Source organism: Paramisgurnus dabryanus, chromosome 9 (genome assembly GCF_030506205.2).
Source record: "Paramisgurnus dabryanus chromosome 9, PD_genome_1.1, whole genome shotgun sequence".
Lineage (NCBI taxonomy): Eukaryota > Metazoa > Chordata > Actinopteri > Cypriniformes > Cobitidae > Paramisgurnus > Paramisgurnus dabryanus.
This window is the reverse complement of record NC_133345.1, coordinates 41,722,205-41,727,234: the sequence shown is the minus strand read 5'-3', so window position 1 is coordinate 41,727,234 and position 5,030 is coordinate 41,722,205. Positions and strand designations below refer to the sequence as shown.

The 5,030-nt window shown below is 36.8% G+C and overlaps 1 long non-coding RNA gene across 1 annotated transcript; it reads left to right on the top strand.

Moving 5' to 3' along the window:
- The first annotated feature begins 4,109 nt into the window (after nt 1-4,109).
- LOC135773109 (uncharacterized) lies at nt 4,110-4,632 on the top strand. Its single transcript, XR_010543437.2, has 2 exons — nt 4,110-4,263; nt 4,338-4,632. It is a non-coding gene; the product is annotated as an uncharacterized lncRNA (long non-coding RNA).
- The last annotated feature ends 398 nt before the right edge of the window (nt 4,633-5,030 follow it).

Below are 5,030 nucleotides of genomic sequence, written 5' to 3'. Positions count from 1 at the left end.
TGCTGAATGTGTAAATATGTAAATGTGTCTTGTAAATGTGTCATTAATTACCATCTTAGATTAACATTTTTTTACTGTTCTGCAAAACCAAACGTGTTCGCTGATAAAAGGTATTTCTGGTCAATAGAAATATGTCCATGCATGATCGCAACCACATCAATGAAGCTGTGTAAATGTATAGAGAACCCACACAAGGTCAAACTGGTACAAAGTTGAATACAAATCTCAAGGTTTCAAGGTTCATGTTAAAAAAAAAACACGATCTAAATTTTCTGCTTTTTTATCATTTCCTAAAGTGCTAACGAGATTGTGCGCAAAGCAACAGTAAACTTAGGCACACGTCTTCCCCACAAGTGGCAATGAATATGAATGCCCAAAATCAAATGAAAGGTGCACGCTGTGCTTTATAAAGCAATTTGTTCACAGGGTTCATAGCCAACATAGTAGGCTAGTACGTTAGACCTTAGAGAATGTCAGCAATGTACTCTATTCATGGAACAAACATAGGGTCTTTCATCCCCTTACAAAACACAACAAACGAGATAGATAACGCACTCCAGACATCTCATTGATGGTATGAAACACTATCTCTCTCTGGTTCTCCCTCTATCTCAGTAGCCCTTTCCTCCCAGCTTAAGAGCACAATACTTGATCCACACCTCCTGTTATTGTTAAGGAAACACTGAAGCGTGCTCTCCAATCTAGAATGCATTTCCCCCTGAGCTCTTGCTCTGTCCGCAGCCAAAAATCTTAACCAGAGCCAATACAGGGAGACTGTTGAACGGTATAGAAAGATGGATTGTAAAGCCAAGACAAATGAGAGAATGTGAGAAATACTTTGGCTCCGCTGCATGAAGAAAAGAAAATAACATTACGAGCCGAAAGCCGGTGTTGAGTCACAGGGAGCGTAAAGACAAAAGAGGAATTGTGCACAGCAGAACATATGGCCAACAAAGTTCAGCAAATGTTCACAACAGCTGCAGGAGCATTAATGGGTACCAGAGGCATTACAGTGTGCATTCAGTCCATTGATGTTCTTAGTGTCTCCGGATTAAAGAAAGGGGCATCTCAAAAAAATTAAAGCATCCTTATCTCTGTCCAAATCTTTATAACTGTACTATTTCTTTTACTATAATCTCACTTAAAGCTGCAGTCCGTAACATTTTATTTAAAATGAACAAAAATCAGTTGAGAAAAGTCAAGTTAGTGTTCCAAACCAGTTAGTGTCTTATTTCCTTAACACGATTTGGTAAACTTATGATAAAAATTCATAATGCTTCCTCCACATGGTATTTTAGTCCTTCCAGAGTTTTTTGTAATTGTTGTGAGCAAAAATCATTGATTGCGACACGTTTTCTTAAAAAATATGATGGAATATGAGGGATATTTATGCAATTTTATGGGCTGAAATTGCAGGAACTTGCAAAAACTGCAAGAACTTGCAAAAACTGCAGGATCTTGCAAAACTGCTTGCAGCTTTCTCAGCTTTTCATTGATGTTTACGTTGCGTAATTATGTCACTTCATAACGTTCCCATGGCAACAGGGGACAAGGTTGCGCTTGTGTGAAGTAAATGCAACATTGTTCAAAATGTCAAAGTAAAGTTCAGGTAAACTTACACCGGCTGAATCGTTCATCCGCGGTGTGGACGCTGCAGATAAACAAAAATAAAGCCTTTAAAGCTAAAAATATAAAGCTTAAAATGTGAACATCACGGTTGTTGGGGTTGCTAGTTATTTTCTGCTGTTGGCTTCACAGTAGCACTGTACAATAGGGGATTGCGGTTACCGGATCATCGAGATCGCATGTTAATGCAAAGTGTAAACCCAGCCTTTGCTACGAAAAAATATATTAAACAAATTAATATATTTTAAAGCATTTATATTCACATCGCACTGTAATAAAAACTGTTACTGTGTGTTCACACCAGACACGGAAGAGTCATCATATTCGCATGTAGTTGGACGATTGAACATTTTAAGTTTACTCACTTCATTCATGCGTGAAAATCACATGTGAAATTATAGTCATTCGAGACATTCATGCGTAAATTCGAGGGAGGGGCTTATATAGCTCAAATAGAGTAAACTTACCAGATTGTTTGACTTCCTCGCTCACTTTCTTTCAAACAAGATCCTTTTAATTCCTGTGAAAGTACAAAGATGTCTCGTATAGCAATGATAAAAGTCCTCAAAGCTCGTGTCAAAGCTCAATTTGCGCAAAACGTGTCATTCGCGCTTACCGCGGTGCAGGATGTCTATTCGCATCTTTGCATTGACTTAACATGTACATGTAAATCACTCGCGCTTGCCGCTTAATCCAAGTCTGGTGTGAACGCATCTTTACAAACCTGTAAACATAAAGGGCCGGTTTCCCGGACAGGGTTTTTGATCCAGGACAGTAGTTATATAGGACCACCTCTCGTCAAACTTTTATGACCCCCTCCCCCACCCGGTGACAGTTGCTGTCTGACAGGTCGTTTTTATGACCCCTTGACAGATGGCGTTTTATGACCCCTTGACAGATGGTGTTTTATGACCCCATGACAGATGGTGTTTTGACAGGTTGTGTTTTATGACCCTTAACAGATGGTTTTATGACAGTTTGTGTTTTATGACTCCTTAACAGATGGTGTTTTGACAGTTTGTGTTTTTATGACTTGTTTGACAGGGGGCGGGACCATCAATCAAAATCTGTACAAGTTGTCAACTTTAGACAGAAAGTATTTAATGGTTTTATGGCCGGTCATTTAGAGTGATTGTTTTTCCTGAGTGTATTTTATGTCAAGCCTATGCTGATATGTTTAATGACGGCTCGTGTGTGACAGCTCGTGTTTCGACATTTGATGTCAGCTCTCACCCTTCCTCCCTCCTTTCTCACAAGACCTGCATTCTTTCACAGGGGTGCGTGTTGTAAAGCGATTAAAGATTTCAAAAACTCAATGTTGGTAAAACAATCCCCCATTACGGTGTCAAAAAGTAAATGTTTATTTTAGATTTAGACAAATCATGAACAATGCTACGATTAAAACTTTTGATTGTAACATCACAAGTTATTTAATTAAATATTCCGTATATGGGTATAGTTTAAGCAATGATCTGAGCCAATACTACAATCTTTAGACGATAGTCTAAACTAAATAAATTTTTAAACGGTTCAGGAATTCCGTGAATCTTTTCATAACCTGCACTATAGTTTCACGCGTATTAAAGATCCGGCGGTGCCTGACAAAGCGCCGGGTGAGTGTTCATATCTGCCATTTTAAAATAATGTTAATAAATGTAATTCTGTCCACTATGGCAAAATAGGATTTTATTTTAGATTTAGTGGAATCTTTAACCAAGTCTCTGATTAAGACATGTGTATACGTGCACAGATGGTGACAGAGAAACTTATATATGACGTTAATAATCTTTTAAATGTTTTTAAGACGTATTCACCCCATTTTGGGGTTTTATTTTTAATAAAAGGCTTCTTAAAACATGTGTGAATATGTGTATATTATACAAAGAGTCTTATATTGTCTGCTCTGACAAAAATAAAGTATTTTTTTAGGTTTAGGGGAATTGACTGCGTGTGTCTTATAAATACAACTTGATAATACGTTTGTTTTGTAAAGAGACTTCTTTAAAGTCACGCAAGAATAAAATATTTTAGTTGTAACTGGTTAAACTTAAAGCCGATATTTTCTATCGAACTAGTCTATTTTCTGTTCAGACACAAAGTTTTCTGATGCTGATATTATGTCAGTGTGTGTTTGTGTGGGGGTCGTGTGATGTAATCTTTGAAAGTTTATGACCGACCCTTTATTGGGGAGCGACAAGAGATCTCCCGGAATCAGTTTGGATGGAGCAGAGCTGTTATACTCAAGTCTATTGGTATGTATGTGTTTCGCTGTGTTCGTTCCAGTATTTTGTATGATTTATTTAAAAACTAAAAATTCGATCTCTGGTATTGCAGCGAAATTGTCTAAACTGGTATTAACTATTCCTGGTAAATCGCGGAGAAGAGTGGCCTGAACAAAAAAGTCAGACCGAGACTAGAACCTCCCGCAGCGTAACACGGAAATCTTGGAACAAAAGAGACGCCGACTGGCTCGTTTTGTCCGGTGTGTTTTTATTTAATCCTGTTACAATAGATTTAAACAAACTGGTTTGGTTTAATATTTTCTAATAACATGTGTTATCTGTTTTAAAGGTTTGGATATCAGAGGCAAAGCGAACGTTGTGTGTACTATTGCAAAATATATAGCGGATCTCCACGGTACGTTTATCTTGCATAAGAAAATTGTTTTATTTAGATATTTGTCCTAATAACTTGTTTTTATCTGTTTACAGGTTAGGATACAGACCACAACGCTTTGGACGTATCTTTAAAAAAGATTAAAATCAGAGACTTTTTGGATTTGTCTGGGGACATTTTAAACATTTTGTGGCAAATTGGATTTAAAACATTTCGGATACTGGATACCTAGTTTGATTTGTCCACAGAGCTTGTTTAAGACGTTTTCACCGCATTTTAGGGTTTATTTTTAATTAAAGGCTTCTTAAAACATGTGTGAAAATGTGTATATTATACAATGAGTCTTATATTGTCTGCTCTGACATAAATAAATTTTTATTTTAGATTTTAGATCAATTGACTGTGTGTGTTTTATGTCAAGCGTATGCTGTTATGTTTTTAATGACGGCTCGTGTGACAGATTGTGTTTAGGCATTTGATGTCAGATATCACACTTCCTCCATCCTTATTCACAAGCCATGCATTCTTTCACAGGGGTGCGTGTTGTAAAGCGACTAAAGATTTCTAAAACTCAACGTTGGTAAAATAATTACCCATTACGGTATCAAAAAAGTAAATGTTTATTTTAGATTTAGACAAATCATGATCAATGCTACGATTAAAACTTTTGTTTGTAACATCACAAGTTATTTAATTAAATATTCCGTATACGTGTATAGTTTAAGCAATGACCTGAGCCATATCCTTCGGCGCCATCAATACTACAATATTTAGACGATAGTCTAAAC